The 21,797-nt window shown below is 41.3% G+C and overlaps 1 long non-coding RNA gene across 1 annotated transcript; it reads left to right on the top strand.

The window, feature by feature from the left end:
- The first annotated feature begins 6,416 nt into the window (after nucleotides 1-6,416).
- On the top strand, nucleotides 6,417-21,308 carry LOC116752172. Its single transcript, XR_004349418.1, has 3 exons — nucleotides 6,417-6,426; nucleotides 10,269-10,274; nucleotides 21,088-21,308. It is a non-coding gene; the product is annotated as an uncharacterized LOC116752172 (long non-coding RNA).
- The last annotated feature ends 489 nt before the right edge of the window (nucleotides 21,309-21,797 follow it).

Genomic DNA, 21,797 nt, shown 5'->3' on the forward strand with positions numbered 1-21,797 from the left:
GCAAAGGTGAGACTTATGGCAGCCAAGGTGAGGTGCGTGATTTGACATTTCTTGGAGGTCAGCTTAGCTGATCTTAAGAAGAAGCAAGTTTTCTTTCTTCTTTGGATTTTCATGGCAGCTCTCTCTGTTTGGGGATGACAGAAATGGAGGGAGTGCTGAGAATGGAGAACCAAATCCTATGTACCTGTTGGAAAGTAACTAAACCTAATGGTTACATAGGAAGCATTCAATCAGCCATCATTCCTAAATATGGAAATCTGTTTTCTCACATTAAGTGCCAGGTCATTTATTAGAGTCGTCATAATGCATTTATATCTGCGCAACCTGCAGCTTTCTGTACTAAAGACAAATGGGATGATAGTCATGGTGGGAAATTTGGGGGCAGGAGAAAAGCAGATCAGATACCACTATTTAGCCTATGATAATTTGAATCAGACGCATCTACTGAAGAATACACTCACAGTGAAAGATATTTTTCAAAAGAAGAAGTTAAAATAGCCTCTCAGAGGGCTTCCTGGCGGCACAGTGGTTGAGAGTCCGCCTGCCGATGCAGGAGACACGGGTTCGTGCCCGGTGCGGGAAGATCCCACATGCCGCGGAGCGGCTGGGCCTGTGAGCCATGGCCGCTGAGCCTGCACATCCGGAGCCTGTGCTCCGCAGTGGGAGAGGCCACAACAGTGAGAGGCCCGCATACCGCAAAAAAAAAAAACCTCTCAGAAAACAGACACACACACACACCAATCAGAGTTATTTTAATTTTAAATTCCTTAATCTGAAAAGAAGTAATTTTAATATACAGTTCTGCTCCTCTATATTTCAGTGGAAAGAAAGCTTTGGCGTTGCAGGTTTGGGGAAAGTCTACAGAAATAATAAGGTATTTACTATTAGAGATACAGTGAGTATACCTTGTGTGTCAACTTTTCTTGGTGTTGAAAATAGTACCTGTGAAAGGCAGAATAACGGCTCCGAAGATGTCCATGTCTTAATCCCTGGATCCTTTGAATGTGTTACCTTACATGGCAAAAAGGACTTTGTAGCTATGATTAAGTTAAGGAAATTGAGATGGTTCCACTGAGGTGGGAAGTGAGATGGACATTGGGATTATCCAAGATTCCAGGTGGGCCAAATCTAATCTCATGGGTTGGTAAAAGCAAAGAAGCTTTCCCAGCTGTGGTCAGAGGGAGATGTGACTATGGAGGGATGGTCAGAGAGATCCAATATTTCTCTGGCTTTCAAGATGGTGAAAGTAGGCTGTGAGCCAAGAAACGCGGGTAGAAGCTGGAAAAGGCAAGGGAATGGATTTTCCTCTAGAGCCTCTGGAAAGTAATTGCCCTATTGACACCTTGATTTTAGCCCAGAGAGACCAGTGTCAGATTTCTAACCTACAGAAAGGTAAGAATAAAGTTGTTTCAAGCCAATAAGTTTGTGGCAGTTTGTTACAGCAACAAAGAAAGCTAATACATCACTATTTTAGAAACTAGTTGTATTGTTTGCAATAGTTCTACCGCTATTCAAAAGGTAAGCTTTGTAGTTCTCCCTACAAGCGTCCAGATCCCAGTACTATATCTGATAGATTACCAATATGGCATTAATGTCCTAGAAATAATTTTGACCATTATTTCAATTTTGAATATTAAAATCCTTTTGAAAAATATCAATCCTGAACTTCATGACAACCTGCCTCTTCATAGGCTTAGCAGCACAGTTACAGTAGCTAAAAGGATTTCCAATTTTTAGGAGACAAGACACATAACCGAGACCTCAGATTTGCAGAAATGTGTATGCTTCTCTCTAGCTGCAAATCTTTCATACGCTATTATTGGCTTGTTGTATGAGTCACTGCATTTCCACATCTTACAAGTCTCATGGTCCACTGAAAAAAAAGTATAAAAAGAACATGGGGCAGCAGTGCATTTTCTAAAGTAAAAACTAACAGCAAACAAATGGACCCATGATCCTATTAATCATAGCAGAGATCGGAGAAGGATAATATTTCAATGTAATTGAAAAAAATAGCACATAATACTAAGAAAAATAAAATTCTGGATTTTTATAGCATATAAAAAGAAAACTGTCCAACATCTAGCAGTCCAAAGAACTAAAAGTTAGAGCGTACAAGTCATCCAAAAACTTCCTTACTTAGCTCTTGGTTTGGTGTGTTGGGGGGAATCAATAAAATCTGCTTCAGGGAAAACTCAGCCAATTTAAATATGAAATAAACACATGTGCCCACACACATCAAATGAGTGACAGCTACATTTGTTGTGAATCCCCAAGAAGTTGATGTTTTTTAAGAATATATTTATCCTTTCCAAAGATTTCTTCAGAGAGACAGTTCGTAATATAAGGACCCTAAGAATAGCACCGGAATTGTGGTAATTGAAATTTTCTGCTCTGAAAAATATTCCACAGGACAGTTCGGCATTGTGGGCTCCTCAGTATTGCTGCTACAGTTATGGTAATTGAGAGATTTTTGCTTAAAAAATTAGATAAAAGCACATTTGAAATCAACAGGAAATGTGACAAAATAACCAACAATTATTTTTCCCAAAATACAATAACTGAAAACATGAAAGCTTAAGTTTTTACCAGTGAAAAATTTTTTTTCTTTGTTGAGGACACATAGGCAGTTTATTCTCAATTTTTTTATTACCTATTTTAGCAAATATAACTTTTCCTCTATGATTTTTAGCCTGACTTTGAGTCTAGATGCATGTAATATTTCTCAGGACTGTCAGATAATTTTATGTTAAACAGTATGAATTCAGAGAATCTAGGGGAGTTTCAATCTTTTACTGGATAATAAAAAGTAAAGTATTTTAGGGAAGTCATGCTAAAGATAAATAGAATCCAGTAAATCTAATACTCCTTATTTAGTTCTTGCCATGCTGCTTGGCTTAATCCAAAATGAATTATGTAAATAGAAGGAAATACAGGTCAGAGAATGACCCGTCAGAAATTAGATTATCTGACCTGTAGGGGGCAGCGGAGAGAGCAAGCTGTCAACAAAAACACCAAGTCGGAAGTTTTAAGCCACCTCTCTTCTCAATGGAATCATATGGTTGATTCAAATGGAGTCACCAGATATTGACTGAAGTTACTATGATCCCTAAGGAAAAACACTCTTCCTTCTTTGCCACCTTTAGCAGCATACAGAACTTTGCAGTTATATTTCCTTTCAAGAAACTACAGCCGGGCTACAGAGATTTGTAGTTATATTAACAATTATACAGATGTAAATAAAGGACAAATTCCAGAAAGCATTCCCTTTGATATTTAGTGATTGCAAAGTGAACACTTTTTCAGAGAAATGTAAACCTTCTTTCATGCCTGGCTAACAATAAGGAGCACTTATTATGTGCAAGATTGTGTTTTAACCTCGTCATAAATACTAACTCCTTATTACAACAGTACTATGAGGCAACTATTTTTATCTCATTTTGCAGATGCAGAAGCTGTGGCTCAAAAGGACTGACATTTGCCCAAGGTCATGTATCTATTATAAGATATGGTAGAGCCCGTAGGTGTGACTCTAGATATTCTGTGTCTCAATTACAGCAGGAAACTGCCTCTGTGAGTTGGCGTGGATGTGAGGGACTCATTGGCCTTATATTAATGCTATATCCATTTTGCCTCAGCCACAGGGCTGCAGTCATATATTCACAGCGAGGAAACTCACCCATATTAAAGGTGAGTTATGTGAAATGTTGGTCTCAAAGGTCTCTATTTCTTCATATTAACAAATCAACATGGAACTCCTGGGAGGTGAGTGGATGCAATGACAGTCAAACTTCCTACATGTCCTGTTTCTAACAGCAGAGTAGCAGTGAGCAGTTTAATGGAGAATAAATGGAGGCTTTCCCTTTCCTTCCTTTATTTATGCAATAATTCGACAAACATTTATAGAGCCTTACTGTGTACCAGGAAATGTCCTAGGTTCTAAATATCCAGTGGTGGCTGAGAAACACATCCTGCCTCAGAAAGTTCAAAATGTAGTGAGGAAACCAGGGAAATGGGTAGCTTACAAAGATGTGCAGTAAGTGCTCTGCTATATTAAAGCAGAATGCTCTAAGCACACGTAAGTGGAATGCCTAACCCCGTCTGGAGGACAAGAAAGTTGTCCTAGATGAGAGAAAACGATCATAACTTCTGGTATTTTAAAGTCCTTAGTAAAATCAGGCAAAAAAGAAAAAAAAGAAAAGAAATGAATAATTAAGGAAACACTCCCATTTACCATTGCAACAAAAGGAATAAAATACCTAGGAATAAACCTACCTAAGGAGACAAAAGACCTGTATGCAGAAAACTATAACACACTGATGAAAGAAATTAAAGATGATACAAACAGATGGAGAGACATACCATGTTCTCGGATTGGAAAAATCAACATTGTGAAAATGACTATACTACCCAAAGCAATCTACAGATTCAATGCAATCCTTATCAAACTACCAATGGCATTTTTCACAGAACTAGAACAAAAAAACTTCACAATTTGTATGGAAACACAAAAGACCCCGAATAGCCAAAGCAATCTTGAGAAAGAAAAATGGAGCTGGAGGAATCAGGCTCCTGGACTTCAGACTATACTACAAAGCTACAGTAATCAAGTATGGTACTGGCACAAAAACAGAAATATAGATCAATGGAACAGGATAGAAAGCCCAGAGATAAACCCATGCACATATAGTCACCTTATCTTTGATAAAGGATGCAAGAGTACACCATGGAGAAAAGACATCCTCTTCAATAAGTGGTGCTGGGAAAACTGGACAACTACATGTAAGTTCACAAGCTCAGAGGGCAGCAGCAGCAGAAGCAAAGATGCAGAACAGAGATGGAGAATCCAACAGAGTCAGAAAAGTTGATGAGAAATGCCCAGAGTGTCAAAGTGCTGCTTCTGCCTCTCCCCTGGCTACCACCTCACAAAGATATTTTGTAGATGGGAACTGGATTTCTCACTGAACTTCAGATGGGCGCTCAAAACGTTCATTTCAAATGTGAGAGGAAATGTGAGATGATGATGCTGAGGGCGCTGGGGAGAAGCAAGCAGAACCTAGCCACCTTAACAACGTCATCAAGCAATTTCTACATGCCAAATGTAAGAACTTTGTCATCTCATTTATTCGTTAATGAGACCCCAGCAGTTGAATTCTATTAGCATCCTTCTTTACAAGTTTAACTTTACCAAAGCTAAAAATGCAATAGTAACAAATTGAGAATCACTGATTGAGACCAACCTCCTTTATCTTTCAAGATAAAGAGGGAACAAAGGTCCGAAGATAAGTTAACCCAATAGCACGATAGTAGGTGTCAGGGTCCAGTCTAAAAGAAGCCCAGAAGCATTGCTAGAATTTTTTTCTTTCAATAAGAGAGCAGAGAAGGCCTCAACAGCATATTCCTAGAGAATTTAAATCTATACTTCATAGATTAATCTTAAATGACAGCTTTCTTTCCTGTCAACCTTAGCAGAAAAGTTTCTCTTTTATTTGATTCACCGAGTTGGGTTTCCCCTCTCCTTTTCCTTCACCTTCTTTTGCTATTGCAACCACAGAAGAAGAAAGGTATGTTCCTCTTGCTGATTATTCCCATAAGAAAGGACATTCTGTAATGGCAAAAGTATCAGCTAAAGGCATCTCTGGGTGCATAGATTAGCCTTATCTAGTGACTGACACCTCAGTGTATGTACTTACAAGTCTCTCCAGTTTGGAGTAGGCAATCAATCACAAGAAGTTTCCTTTCTTTAACAGATGCTAAGCTTTCCTTTTTGACAGTCGAGTACCAAGGCCACAACCTGTCTTATATTAAGGTATGAAACATTATCCTGTCGTCCTGGTGATCCTTGATCTCACCCAAGGAATCATTCTTTCCTAGTATTTCTTGAACCATGATTTATGTACATACATCTGGTTAACACATGACTTACACAGTTCCCTAGACTCAGAAATGATGAGTTTGAGTCTTTATTTCTTCTAGTTCGTATTTGATTATTTTTTTCATAGACATATAACATGATTGAGACCATAAAGATCATCTTATGAAACTCTTTGATTACCCAGATGAGGAAACTGAGGTTTGGTTCCTAGTGCATCACAAGTGCTAGATGCTTATTGAACCATTTGATAGAACAAAACTGATTTGCGGGCCACATGGCAGAGCTGTGAGGAGAAACCCAGTCTGGAAACTTCTTGCACATGGCCCTTTGTACTACATCACCATCTCCCTTCAGCCTAAACACACATCTATCAGCTACTCTGCAACTGCTCACAAAGAGGGAAGTTCCAAGTAAAGAGATAAGAGTCAAAGGGGGAGACTTAGTTCCCAAACAATTTACTTCTGCATCTATCTCAAGGCAATCCATGGGAACCATATTTAAAAGAACGCTGAGCAAGCAAAAGTAGAGGTGAGTGAGAACACTTCCTCCTTGTGCTTCTCTGTCTCACTCTCTGTCTCTGTCTCTCTGTCTCTCTCTCCTTTTCTTGAGTAGCAACCTAAAAGCTACAGGTGGAAAGAGGAATAGGGCAGAGAGCAGCAGGTAGCAGAGCTGGTGGAAAGCAGGGCCTGGGTGCAGTGACTGTCATTAACTTACCAACCTTGGCAATGGTTTCAAGGGACGTATTAAGCTTAAAATAAGCAGGGGCCAAAGGCAAGGTAAGTGCTGCCTAATATTCCTATGAAGACTGGGAAGCATCACCGAAACACTGCAACTCTTTCAGGAAGGGAGACTATGAGAAAGGATTTTCCATTTCAACTCAAACCTGGGACACCATACCCAACCCTTGTATGCCTCCCTGCCACCTCTGCCCAAAAGGCTCCAGTCTATTCCAAATGGAATAGACTTTAAAAATCAACAACCTCATCTGCTGTATCCTTCTCTCCTTGGGGACTTCTTCAAATACATTCGGCTTTTCTAACTCTTTGTTATCATTTTACCCACTCTAGGCATTTTATCAGCCACCCTAGACCACATGGGTTTACTCTCCTTCCAGGGAGTTTTCTAAAAAAGAAATAGCATTGTCGTCCCTCTGTGCCTTGAAGCAGAGGAGATTTATTGTTGATAACCAAAATTATATTAATTACAGTAATAATGCTATACTTGGCTTCAGAGATGGCCCCAGTTTCTGGTGGCTTCAGCCTGTCAGCATCCTCCTTACTGAGCTTAGACACTATCAGAGGGTACAGTGTCCAAACTCAGGGAAACATTCAGGGAAGGTGATTTCAGAAGCTGGTGGGGTTGGGATACTAGAAGCTACCGGCTCTAATGCTGAGAAATCTAGTAGTTTCTTTGTTTGAATCACAGTTGGTGTTTCTACACAGCAGAAAGGCGTTCACTCAAAATGATTTATAGATATGAATGTATTAATGAGCTTACATATGTATGAGTCTAACATTTGCCCCTCCAATTGCTAGCAAGCAGGGAAAAGGTGGTGAAAGTAGCTCTTAACACAATTCAGACTGGAGGAAGATTCTAAGAGTGTCTAGCGCCAAAAATTTAAGAATATTTCCTGAGATCTCTTTACCTGGGAACAAGGGGCATTTCTCTGTTCATAAAGGTAAGGTGTGTGTACCTTCCAGCATTAGACTTTTGTGTCTAACCAAGTGTGCCTAGGCTGTGTTTGGATCAGATCTTGCAAACTCTCACAGAATTCTACCAGACCATGATCCATGCATGTCAGGATCATGCTTTTCTTTCTCTCCAATGAATTCACCCCACCTGGCATTCAGACAATTGTTTCACAAATGAATAAATGATTCATGAATGGAGCACTCTTTGGAGTGTTTGCTAGTCTTCTATGTGAAATGCCTTTCCAGGTCGTTGCAAGGCTGGCTGGTTCTCATCATTCTGGACACTTCCAATATTACCTTTTTAGAGAAGCTTTTCTTCAACCTTCCTTTAATAGTCCCTTAACCCACCTTGGTCAATCTATTTGCACCCTGCTTTATATTGTTCATTGTTCTTATTATGATCTGATTACTTCTTTATGTGTTGAATGATTTTCCTCTCGAAAATGAAAACTCCAGGTGGGCAAGAAATTTTTGTCTTGTTTTTTGCAGAAACCACAGTTCCTAGTATGGTGGTACCTGATATACGATAGATACCCAATAAATATGTGCAAAATAAAACATTTTAAATGAAATAATATATGCCTCTAGGTACACTGGATGGAAAGAGTTTTCAGCAATGCCTCTAGGTGCACTGGATGGAAAGAGTTTTCAGCAAAACTCTTTACTTCTTCTCATCTGTTTGGGAGCTGGGAATCTTTGACTCCTTCCATCCCTCCGGTGTGTGAACCATATTCCTCAAAACATTGCTGTGGATTCTGATACCCAGTTGTCCTATCCTTTCCTCCAACAGCTCAGTTTGGCTTTCTCCATGGGCGTGAATCTCACTTACTTTTCTCCACACTGTTGAGTGATGAGCAGCCCCAATAAAAAGTACCCCCTTAATGGGCAGTAGTCATCAATACATTTTGAATCACTCCATTAAAAGATTTCTCTGTAAAGGTCTCCACATCTATTTTAGAAAAACTGGTGTCCAGTTACATACACCCTACATCCCTCGCTCTCCAGTTCACCACCTAACTTTCACAAACATTTCCCAGCCCATTTTCATCACCTCAGAGAACAAAATATTTCTTAGTTTTCCTGTAGGGTCTTCTTTTTAATCTAGATCCATATATCATTTTGTCAAAGACAGAGGTCTACCTTCCTTTTCCTTGATTAAAGTCAAGTATTGATCAATAATTACAGTATTGGGAGGCTTCAATAGCTAAAGTTCTTGCTGCAGCTTATACTATTTTTATATTTAAAGGGACTAAGAGGAATCTAGGATCCCCTTTAACAGTAACGATTAATTACATAAAACATCCATGACCTCTGGTTTGCCCTAGGTTCCGGGAGGAAGAGTAGCTTACTATTTCTTATGTCATTGTTTCTAACTATTAAAAGATTAGCCCTAAGTACACCACTAGGAATATAGGGGACAAAAAACAAACTGGCAGGTATATTCACCCTGTCTCTTGAAAATGTCAAGGCAGTCTGTCTAAATGGGTTGTGTTATTCATGGCTTTGTTGTTTCTTCACTAAGACTATATGTTTAAGGTCAAGATTGGCACAGCTTTTTGTTCTCTATTGATCACATCACAGAAGCCAGCTGCATCACTGAGCTGAAAATACTAATCTTGATATAATGGGATACGGTAGTTCTCAGCTTTTTGTCCTTCCCCCGCACGCCTGAAACATAAAATGTATTCCCGTAGTTAGCAGAGACTTACTATGACAATGCTTTCCCTGTGAAGGATAGTTTGAAAAATCCATTCAGTTGATTCTGATTTCAAACACACACACACACATACACACCTGTTTCATATAGAATTAAAATACAGAATGGATCTTCATTTCTGTAACGTTTTTAGATATTATTGTTATTTAGTGTTCTGCCGTTCCAAGTATGTGTAGAACAAATACTTAAATACCATCACTTGAACAATTCTGTGAGTAAAAGAGACTTGTAATGAACAGACATTTTAACACGTTGGTTCACAATTTTTTTTTTTTTTTTTTTGTGGTACGTGGGCCTCTCACTGTTGTGGCCTCTCCCGTTGCGGAGCACAGGCTCCGGACGCACAGGCTCAGTGGCCATGGCTCACGGGCCTAGCCGCTCCGCGGCATGTGGGATCTTCCCGGACCGGGGCATGAACCCATGTCCCCTGCATCGACAGGCGGACTCTCAACCACTGCGCCACCAGGGAAGCCCTGGTTCACAATTTTTAACAAGCCGCTTTAAGGGACAAGAAAGGTCAATGTTTTTGCATGGCCAGATGCTTAAATGATGCAAAAAAAGAATTCAGAAGTGGAAAGGTAATGGCAAGTGGTTCCCATTTAGAAGAGGTAATTATTTTAAAAATAAAATAAAGTCAATAATTACTTGAAAGTAATCACAAAATTGTGAGACCGGTTTGGTTCATTTCACATCAATGTAGCAAGGAGAAGGTACAATCAAAATCATTCAGGGATTTTTTCCATCAGACATACACCTCCCACTTCTAGTTGAGTGTATGCCCATTTCTCCACCTCTGTGTGTGAACTGAAAAACCTCCAAGTTATCGTGAATGGTTCCCCCACTTCTACTCCTCTTGTAGTGAACATTACAAATTTGTTGGGAGTCAAGGCAGTACATATTTAAGGTAGGGGGAATAGAAATCTCCAGTGATTACTTTGAGGCTAGTAGCTTATAGAATAAAAAGATCACCTCAGATTTAACAAAGTTGCAAGTGTAACAAAACAGCTAAAATTTATCAAAGTTTGTTATGTACCAGGTAGCACTTAATAAGCTATTTATACACCAGTTCCATTCATTAATTTACTCTCTATGTATTCCTTCAACAAATGTTTATTAAGTGTCTACTATGTGTTGAATATACACAAACATCCCGAACAAGTTTGCACCTTAGCTTCATAGAGCTCACATGGCGGAGGGAGGAGATACCCATTCAACCAGGGGAAAAAATGTAGTTAAAAATTCTGATTTGTGTTATGAAAGAAAAAACTGAAATGATATGAAAGAAAACAATAGGTTAGAAGAGCACATGAGGCCCTATTTATAAGAGAGAATCAGGAGGAAAGATTTCTCTGAGAAATGTACCTTTCCATCAAAGCCTTAAGGATAAACAACACTTAGCCACATGTAGCGGATGCGCTAGTGCCCTGTTCCTATCCCTTCACACATAATTCCAGTGCCAGGGGACTGACTCCCAGCTGCCAGCACATGTATCTCTTTCCCTGAGGCTTTCACAGGTAGCCAGAGTCCACTGTGTCACAGTGCAGCAGGCAAAAGTGCTGGGAAATGAACACCTTCCCCCTCAGGAATAGGACTCAAGTAATATCTGATGCGAGTTGATATGTACATACCCCAGCTTTCTTGCCTCCGGGTGGGGTAATTCTTTTTTTTTTTTTTTAACATCTTTATTGGAGTATAATTGCTTTACAATGGTGTGTTAGTTTCTGCTTTACAACAAAATGAATCTGTTATACATATACATATGTTCCCATATCTCTTCCCTCTTATTCTTACGTGCACGTTCTAAGGTGTTTTGCAGCGTTCCTGGTGAGAGTGAGCTCCAGCCGTCACAGCAGGGGCCTGCTCATCTATGTGCCCCTGTTGACAATTTGTCCTTATTTGCCTTATCTCCGAATCCCCTATCTGTGTATCCCTTATCTGTGTTTCCCGGGACAATTTCCCAAATAAGTGTCTGGAACTCAAGAACTCATCTCAGGGTTTGCTTCTCAAGAACATGAACTAAGACATCAGGTAAAGTGCTCTCCAAGCAGGAGAAAGGGAGGAGAGTAGGCTCTGAGGCTCGCCATAAAGAAGGATGGAGTGGCCAGAGCACAGTGAGGGGGGAAGGGGCCAAGATGACCTAGAAGAAGGAGGCAGTGGCCAATCATGTAGGTTCCTATAAGCCCTTGTATCATTTCCTATTGCTGTGGGAACAAATTACCATACACTTAGTGGCTTAAGCTACACAAAGTTACTATCTCACAGTTCTGGAGGTCAGACCTCCAATATGGGTCCTCATTGAATGAGCTAAAATCAAAGTATTGGCAGGGCTGTGTTCCTTCCTAAAGTCTCTAGAGAATGCCTGTTCTGCCTATATCCTTTGGTCCATGACCCCCTTCCACCTGCAAAGCCAGCAATGGTTGCCTTGTTGAGCCTTTCTCACTTCTCATCATTATGACTCACTCTCTCTTGCTTCACTCTCCCACTTTTAAGGATGCTTGTGATTAGATTGGGTACACTTGAATAATCCAGGCTAATCTCCCCATTTTAAGGTCAGGTGATTTGCAACCTTAATTCCATTTGCAGCTTCAATTTCCCTTTGCCGTGTAGCCTCTCATAGTCACAGGTCCGGGGATTGGAATTTGGACATCTTTGTAATGGTGGGGGGATGGAGGGTTACATTATTCTGTCTGCCATGACCATGTAAAGAAGTTCGGATTTTTCAAAGAGCTAGAGGCAACTGGAGAATTTTAAACTTCAGAATGATATGATCTAATTTGTGTTTTTAAAAGATCCTGCTTGGCTGCTATATTGGTTCATCAGTTAGAGGGCACCAAAGTAAAAATGGGGAGATTAATCAGGAAACTATTGCAAATGTTCAGGTGAGAAGCAATGACCAAGGTATCAGAGATTTTTAGATGGTTCAACCAACAGGACTTGGTTAAGGGTTGGATCTGGGGAAAAAGAGAGAGGAAGGATTAGAAAACGATTCCTACGTACCTCACTATAGCATCTGGGTGAATGGAGCTGGTAATTTACTGATGTGGAAAACATTGATTTAGAGAAGACAAAACTTTCAGGTTTCATCAAGCTCGTTTTTAGATGCATATGAAAATATATAAATGTATGTAATCCACATTTAAAATCTGGAATTTAAAAGTGAGGTCTGGATCGAGGAAAAAACATATAAATGTATGTAATCCACATTTAAAATCTGGAACTTAAAAGTGAGGTCTGGATCGAGGAAAAAAATATTTGAGCCACCACCATATAGACAGTATTTCTAGCCATGGGAGTTAATGCAGCCACCACAGGCGAGAGAGAAGTAAAAAGAGAAGAGGAGGGGATCAAGCATTTAGGCACACCTCCACCTACCCCTGGAAATTATTTGTTCATTCTCTGTTCATCAGCCAGCCTCTCCTCTTTCCATGTTTGCCCTCCAGAACTTCTGCTTATTAGATCTTCTCCTTCTAGACTGCTTGGCTCCTGGACTTTTCATATTTTCCATTTATTAATTTTTTTTTTTTTTTTTTTTTTTTGCTGTACGCGGGTCTCTCACTGTTGTGGCCTCTCCCGTTGCGGAGCACAGGCTCGGGACGCGCAGGCTCAGTGGCCATGGCTCACGGGCCCAGCCGCTCCGCGGCATGTGGGATCTTCCCGGACCAGGGCACGAACCCGTATCCTCCGCATCGGCAGGCGGACTCTCAACCACTGCGCCACCAGGGAAGCCCTCCATTTATTACTTTTTATGCTGCATTCTGAATAATTTTCTCAAATCTATGCAACTGCATAATGGTCTGTGTCTAATCTACTATTTAACATGCCCATTGAGCTTTTTAAAAAATTTTGGTGACTATAATATTGTTTCCGGAATTTCTGTTTAATTCTTTATACAATCTTTCCTTTCCTATATGTTCTTCTGGTCTATTCTACTCCTCCTTTCATCTTATCAAAACATTTCAATTTTTCTTATTTGAAATCTCTTTTAGAAGGTTTAAAGTGTTTAGTTCTTGAGGTGCAAATGCTCCCATTTTTTTCATTTGCTGTTTATTCTTCGACTTATTTCCTTGAATCGGTTGTTTTTTTTTTTTTTTTTTTTTAAACATCTTTATTGGGGTATAATTGCTTTACAATGGTGTGTTAGTTTCTGCTTTATAACAAAGTGAATCAGCTATACATATACATATGTTCCCATATGTCTTCCCTCTTGCGTCTCCCTCCCTCCCACTCTCCCCATCCCACCCTTCCAGGCTGTCACAAAGCACCGAGCTAATATCCCTGTGCCTTGCGGCTGCTTCCCCCCAGCTATCTACCTTACTACGTTTGTTAGTGTGTATATGTCCATGACTCTCTCTCGCCCTGTCAAAACTCACCCTTCCCCCTCCCCATATCCTCAAGTCCGTTCTCCAGTAGGTCTGCGTCTTTATTCCTATCTTACCCCTAGGTTCTTCATGACATTTTTTTCCCTTAAATTCCATATATATGTGTTAGCATACGGTATTTGTCTTTTTCTTTCTGACTTACTTCACTCTGTATGACAGACTCTAGGTCTATCCATCTCATTACAAATAGCTCAATTTCATTTCTTTTTAAGGCTGAGTAATATTCCATTGTGTATATGTGCCACATCTTCTTTATCCATTCATCCGATGATGGGCGCTTAGGTTGTTTCCATGTCCTGGCTATTGTAAATAGAGCTGCAATGAACATTTTGGTACATGACTCTCTTTGAATTTTGGTTTTCTCAGGGTATATTCCAAGTAGTGGGATTGCTGGGTCATATGGTAATTCTATTTGTAGTTTTTTAAGGAACCTCCATACTGTTCTCCACAGTGGCTGAACCAATTCACATTCCCACCAGCAGTGCAAGAGTGTCCCCTTTTCTCCACACCCTCTCCAGCATTTATTGTTTCTAGATTTTTTGATGATGGCCATTCTGACTGGTGTGAGATGATATCTCATTGTAGTTTTGATTTGCATTTCTCTAATGATTAATGATGTTGAGCATTCTTTCATGTGTTTGTTGGCAGTCTGTATATCTTCTTTGGAGAAATGTCTATTTAGGTCTTCTGCCCATTTTTGGATGGGGTTGTTTGTTTTTTTGTTATTGAGCTGCATGAGCTGCTTGTAAATTTTCGAGATTAATCCTTTGTCAGTTGCTTCATTTGCAAATGTTTTCTCCCATTCTGAGGGTTGTCTTTTGGTCTTGGTTATGGTTTCCTTTGCTGTGCAAAAGCTTTGAAGTTTCATTAGGTCCCATTTGTTTATTTTTGTTTTTATTTCCATTACTCTAGGAGGTGGGTCAGAAAGGATCTTGCTGTGCTTTATGTCATAGAGTGTTCTTCCTATGTTTTCTTCTAAGAGTTTGATAGTTTCTGGCCTTACATTTAGGTCTTTAATCCATTTTGAGCTTATTTTTGTGTATGGTGTTAGGGAGTGATCTAATCTCATACTTTTACATGTACCTGTCCAGTTTTCCCAGCACCATTTATTGAAGAGGCTGTCCTTTCTCCACTGTACATTCCTGCCTCCTTTATCAAAGATAAGGTGTCCATATGTGCATGGGTTTATCTCTGGGCTTTCTATCCTGTTCCACTGATCTATCTTTCTGTTTTTGTGCCAGTACCATACTGTCTTGATTACTGTTGCTTTGTAATATAGTCTGAAGTCAGGGAGCCTTATTCCTCCAGCTCCTTTTTTCGTTCTCAAGATTGCTTTGGCTATTCGGGGTCTTTTGTGTTTCCATACAAATTGCGAAATTTTTTGTTCTAGTTCTGTGAAAGATGCCAGTGGTAGTTTGATAGGGATTGCATTGAATCTGTAGATTGCTTTGGGTAGTAGAGTCATTTTCACAATGTTGATTCTTCCCATCCAAGAACATGGTATATCTCTCCATCTATTTGTATCATCTTTAATTTCTTTCATCAGTGTCTTATAATTTTCTGCATACAGGTCTTTCGTATCCTTAGGTAGGTTTATTCCTAGATATTTTATTCTTTGTGTTGCAATGGTAAATGGGAGTGTTTTCTTGAGTTCACGTTCAGATATTTCATCATTAGTATATAGGAATGCCAGAGATTTCTGTGCATTAATTTTGTACCCTGCTACTTTACCAAATTCATTGATTAGCTCTAGTAGTTTTCTGGTAGCATCCTTAGGATTCTCTATGTATAGTATCATGTCATCTGCAAACAGTGACAGCTTTACTTCTTCTTTTCCGATTTGGATTCCTTTTATTTCCTTTTCTTCTCTGATTGCTGTGGCTAAAACTTCCAATACTATGTTGAATAAGAGTGGTGAGAGTGGGCAACCTTGTCTTGTTCCTGATCTTAGTGGAAATGCTTTCAGTTTTTCACCATTGAGGATGATGTTTGCTGTGGGCTTGTCATATATGGCCTTTATTATGTTGAGGAAAGTTCCCTCTATGCCTACTTTCTGGAGGGTTTTTATCATAAATGGGTGTTGAATTTTGTCGAAAGCTTTCTCTGCATCTATTGAGATGATCATATGGTTTTTCTCCTTCAATTTGTTAATATGGTTTATCCCATTGATAGATTTGCGTATATTGAAGAATCCTTGCATTCCTGGAATAAACCCCACTTGATCATGGTGTATGATCCTTTTAATGTGCTGTTGGATTCTGTTTGCTAGTATTTTGTTGAGGATTTTTGCATCTCTGTTCATCAGTGATATTGGCCTGTAGTTTTCTTTCTTTGTGACATCCTTGTCTGGTTTTGGTATCAAGGTGATGGTGGCTTCGTAGAAGGAATTTGGGAGTGTTCCTCCCTCTGCTATATTTTGGAAGAGTTTGAGAAGGATAGGTGTTAGCTCTTCTCTAAACGTTTGATACAATTCACCTGTGAAGCCATCTGGTCCTGGGCTTTTGTTTGTTGGAAGGTTTTTAATCACAGTTTCAATTTCAGTGCTTGTGATTGGTCTGTTCATATTTTCTATTTCTTCCTGATTCAGTCTTGGCAGGTTGTGCATTTCTAAGAATTTGTCCATTTCTTCCAGATTGTCCATTTTATTGGCATAGAGTTGCTTGTAGTAATCTCTCATGATTTTTTTTATTTCTGCAGTGTCAGTTGTTACTTCTCCTTTTTCATTTCTAATTCTATTGATTTGAGTCTTCTCCCTTTTTTTCTTGATGAGTCTGGCTAGTGGTTTATCTATTTTGTTTATCTTCTCAAAGAACCAGCTTTTAGTTTTATTGATCTTTGCTATTGTTTCCTTCATTTCTTTTTCATTTATTTCTGATCTGATTTTTATGATTTCTTTCCTTCTGCTAGCTTTGGGGTTTTTTTATTCTTCTTTCTCTAATTGCTTGAGGTGCAAGGTTAGGTTGTTTATTCGAGATGTTTCCTGCTTCTTAAGGTGGGCTTGTATTGCTATAAACTTCCCCCTTAGAACTGCTTTTGCTGCATCCCATAGGTTTTGGGTCGTTGTGTCTCCATTGTCATTTGTTTCTAGGTATTTTTTTATTTCCTCTTTGATTTCTTCAGTGATCTCTTGGTTATTTAGTAGTGTATTGTTTAGCCTCCATGTGTTTGTATTTTTTACAGATCTTTTCCTGTAATTGATATCTAGTCTCATGGCGTTGTGGTCGGAAAAGATACTTGATACAATTTCAGTTTTCTTAAATTTACCAAGGCTTGATTTGTGACCCAAGATATGATCTATCCTGGAGAATGTTCCATGAGCACTTGAGAAAAATGTGTATTCTGTTGTTTTTGGATGGAGTGTCCTATAAATATCAATTAAGTCCATCTTGTTTAATGTATCATTTAAAGCTTGTGTTTCCTTATTTATTTTCATTTTGGATGATCTGTCCATGGGTGAAAGTGGGGTGTTAAAGTCCCCTACTATGAATGTGTTACTGTTGATCTCCCCTTTTATGGTTGTTAGTATTTGCCTTATGTATTGAGGTGCTCCTATGTTGGGTGCATAAATATTTACAATTGTTATATCTTCTTCTTGGATCGATCCCTTGATCATTATGTAGTGTCCTTCTTTGTCCCTTTTAATAGTCCTTTTTTTTAAGTCTATTTTGTCTGATATGAGAATTGCTACTCCAGCTTTCTTTTGGTTTCCATTTGCATGGAATATCTTTTTCCATCCCCTTACTTTCAGTCTGTATGTGTCTCTAGGTCTGAAGTGGGTCTCTTGTAGACAGCATATATAAGGGTCTTGTTTTTGTATCCATTCAGCCAATCTGTGTCTTTTGGTGGGAGCATTTAGTCCATTTACATTTAAGGTAATTATCGATATGTATGTTCCTATTCCCATTTTATATATTGTTTTGGGTTCGCTACTATAGGTCGTTTCCTTCTCTTGTGTTTCGTGTCTAGAGAAGTTCCTTTAGCATTTGTTGTAAAGCTGGTTTGGTGGTGCTGAACTCTCTCAGCTTTTGCTTGTCTGTAAAGGTTTTAATTTCTCCATCAAATGTGAATGAGATCCTTGCTGGGTAGAGTAGTCTTGGTTGCAGGCTTTTCTCCTTCATCACTTTCAGTATGTCCTGCCACTCCCTTCTGGCTTGTAGGGTTTCTGCTGAGAGATCAGCTGTTAACCTTATGGGGATTCCCTTGTGTGTTATTTGTTGTTTTTCCCTTGCTGCTTTTAATATGCTTTCTTTGTATTTAATTTTTGACAGTTTGATTAATATGTGTCTTGGCGTGTTTCTCCTTGTATTTATCCTGTATGGGACTCTCTGTGCTTCCTGGACTTGATTAACTATTTCCTTTCCCATATTAGGGAAGTTTTCAACTATAATCTCTTCAAATATTTTCTCAGTCCCTTTCTTTCTTTCTTCTTCTTCTGGAACCCCTATAATTCGAATATTGGTGCGTTTCATGTTGTCCCAGAGGTCTCTGAGACTGTCCTCAGTTCTTTTCATTCTTTTTTCTTTATTCTGCTCTGCAGTAGTTATTTCCACTACTTTATCTTCCAGGTCACTTATCCGTTCTTCTGCCTCAGTTATTCTGCTATTGATCCTATCTAGAGTGGTTTTAATTTCATTTATTGCATTGTTCATCGTTGCTTGTTTCATCTTTAGTTCTTGTAGGTCCTTGTTAACTGTTTCTCGCATTTTGTCCATTCTACTTCCAAGATTTCGGATCATCCTTACTATCATTATTCTGAATTCTTTTTCAGGTAGATTGCCTATTTCCTCTTCATTTGTTAGGTCTGGTGGGTTTTTATCTTGCTCCTTCATCTGCTGTGTGTTTTTCTGTCTTCTCATTTTGCTTATCTTACTGTGTTTGGGGTCTCCTTTTTGCAGGCTGCACTTTCGTAGTTCCCGTTGTTTTTGATGTCTGTCTCCAGTGGCTAAGGTTGTTTCAGTGGGTTGTGTAGGCTTCCTGGTGGAGGGGACTAGTGCCTGTGTTGTGCTGGATGAGGCTGGATCTTGTCTCTCTAGTGGGCAGGTTCACGTCTGGTGGTGTGTTTTGGGGTGTCTGTGGCCTTATTATGATTTTAGGCAGCCTCTCTGCTAATGGGTGGGGTTGTGTTCATGTTTTGCTAGTTGTTTGGCATAGGTTGTCCAGCACTGTGGCTTGCTGGTCGTTGAGTGAAGCTGGGTGCTGGTGTTAAGATGGAGGTCTCTGGGAGATTTCCACCGTTTAATATTATGTGGAGCTGGGAGGTCTCTTGTTGACCAGTGTCCTGAAGTTGGCTCTCCTACCTCAGAGGCAGAGCCCTGACTCTTGGCTGGAGCACCAAGAGCCTTTCATCCACACAGCTCAGAATAAAAGGGAGAAAAAGTAGGGAGAATTAGTAGAAGTATGAGTAAAGAAAGAAGGAAAGGAGGAAAGGAAGGAAGGAAGAAAGAAGCAAAGAAGGAAAGAAAGGAGGGAGGGAGGGAGGGAGGGAGGAAGGAAGGAAGGAGGGAAAGAAGGAAAAAAGACAGAAAGAAAGATGATACAGTAAAAATAAAATAAAGTATAATATAGTTATTGAATTAAAAAATATTTAGAAAAAAAAAAGGGACGGATAGAACCTTAGGACAAATGTTGGAAGCAAAGCTATACAGAGAAAATCTTACACAGAAGCATACACATACACCTTCAGAAAAAGAGGTAAAGGGGGAAAAATCATAAATCCTGCTCCCTGAGACCACCTCCTCAATTTGGGGTGATTCGTTGTCTAAAGGAGGGAAGGAAGGAAGGAAAGAAAGAAAGAACGAAGGTAAAGTATAATAAAGTTATTACAATTAAACTTAATTATTACAAAAAAGAATTAAAAAAAAAAAATCATGGACGGATAGAGCCCTAGGACAAATGGTGGAAGCAAGAGTATACAGACAAGATCTCACACAGAAGCATACACGTACACATTCACAAAAAGAGGAAAAGGGAAAAATATCATAGATCTCGCTCCTAAAGTCCACCTCTTCAATTTGGGATCGTTCCTTGTCTATTCAGGTATTCCACAGATGCAGGGTATATCAAGTTGATTGTGGAGCTTTAATCCGCTGCTTCTGTGGCTGCTGGGAGAGATTTCCCTTTCTCTTCTTTGTTCTCACAGCTCACAGGAGCTCAGCTTTGGATTTGGCCCTGCCTCTGCGTGTAGGTCGCTGGAGGGCGTCTGTTTTTTCGCTCAGACAGGACGGGGTTAAAGGAGCCGCTGATTCGGGGCCTCCGGCTCACTCAGGCCGGGGGTTGGGGGATGGGGGAAGGAGGGGCACTGCGTGCGGGGCGGGCCTGCGGCGTCAGAGGCAGCGTGACGTTGCGGCAGAGGCCGGCGTGACGTTGCACCAGCCCGAGGCCCGCCGTACGTTGTCCCGGGGAAGTTGTCCCTGGATCCTGGGAACCTGGCAGTGGCGGGCTGCACAGGCTCCGCGGAAGAGGGGTGCGGAGAGTGACCTGTGCTCGCACACAGGCCCCTTGGTGGCGGCAGCAGCAGCCTTAGCGTCTCCCGCCCGTCTCTGGGGTCCGCGGTTTTAGCCGCGGCTCGCGCCCGTCTCGGGGGCTCGCGCCCTCAGCCGCGGCTCGCGCCCGTCTCTGGGGTTTGCGCTTTCAGCCGCGGCTCGCGCCCGTCTCGGGGGCTCGCGCCCTCAGCCGCGGCTCGCGCCCGTCTCTGGGGTTCGCGCTTTTAGCCGCGGCTCGCGCCCGTCTCTGGAGTTCCTTTAAGCAGCGCTCTTAGACCCCTCTCCTCGCGCACCAGGAGACAAAGAGGGAAGAAAAAGTCTCTTGCCTCTTCGGCCGGTGCAGGCTTTTCCCCGAACTCCCTCCCGGCTAGTCGTGGTGCACTAACCCCTTCAGGCTATGTTCAAGCCGCCAACCCCAGTCCTCTCCCTGAGCTCCGTCCAAAACCAAAACCGGAGCCTCAGCTCGCAGCCCCGCCCACCCCGGCGGGTGAGCAGACAAGCCACTCGGGCTGGTGAGTGCCGGTCAGCACCGATCGTCTGTGCAGGAATCTCCCCGCTTTGCCCTCCGCACCCGTCGCTGTGCACTACTCCGCGGTCCCGAAACTCCCCCCTCCGCCTCCCGCAGTCTCCGCCCGCGGAGGGGCTTCCTAGTGTGTGGAAACTTTTCCTCCTTCACAGCTCCCTCCCACTGGTGCAGGTGCCGTCCTTATTCTTTTGTCTCTGTTTTTTCTTTTGCCCTACCCAGTTACGTGGGGAGTTTCTTGCCTTTTGGGAGGTCTGAGGTCTTCTGCCAGCCTTCAGTAGGAGTTCTGTAGGAGTTGTTCCACGTGTGGATGTATTTCTGGTGTATCCGTGGGGAGGAAGGCGATCTCCGCGTCTTACTCTTCCGCCATCTTCAAGGTCCCCCTCATGACTGATGTTTTTTACCTCACTAAGTCTAAAGCTGCTGGTACCGGCTGCCGCAGGCCGGCTCCACCGCCGCCAGCGCCGCCAACGCCAACGCCATGGCGCAGCCGGCCGCAGGGAAGGAGGGCGAGCGAGCGAGCTGAAGGTGCGCGGGCGCTGCGGCCTGGGGGCGCCGGGAGGCCGACGGGGACGCACCTCGGGTGGGTCTCGGTGGCCACGGCCGCTGCCAGGCCCGCCGCTCTCCTCGGGCTGTAAACGCCGCGGCTCGAATCGGTTGTTATGTCTATGAGATCAACCCCAAGGGTGGCTTGCATTTGGTGGACATTTCTCTCTATAATCATTCTGGGTTTTTTTTTTTTTTGCTTGTGTGTGTTTTTTGTTTTTGCTTTACCTCACCTAGCTTCCAGGGGTGCACTAGTTTTATATTAGCTTTATGTGAAAAACCTAAGCTTACCAATTATTTTTCATGGGTTGCTCTTTTTGTTCCAAAGCCTCCCAGCTGATGGCAGATTTCTTGACCTCTCCCCAGGGCTGGGGTGAGAGGCATTTTTCTATTGCCCTTTTCTAGTAACAGACCAGCCATTTAGAGAGTCAGAAATGGCTGATTTCAGACTTGATAGTTCCCACATGCAAAGGATTTGTGTCTGGACCCTTCCCCTGATGCCACCCACAAGGGACTGAACTCTAGCAGCAGCCATTAAGGCTGTGTTCCAACCACTAGTCAATTATTTTAGATTTAGCTCCCAC

The sequence above is a fragment of the Phocoena sinus genome, chromosome 3, assembly GCF_008692025.1.
Source record: "Phocoena sinus isolate mPhoSin1 chromosome 3, mPhoSin1.pri, whole genome shotgun sequence".
NCBI lineage: Eukaryota > Metazoa > Chordata > Mammalia > Artiodactyla > Phocoenidae > Phocoena > Phocoena sinus.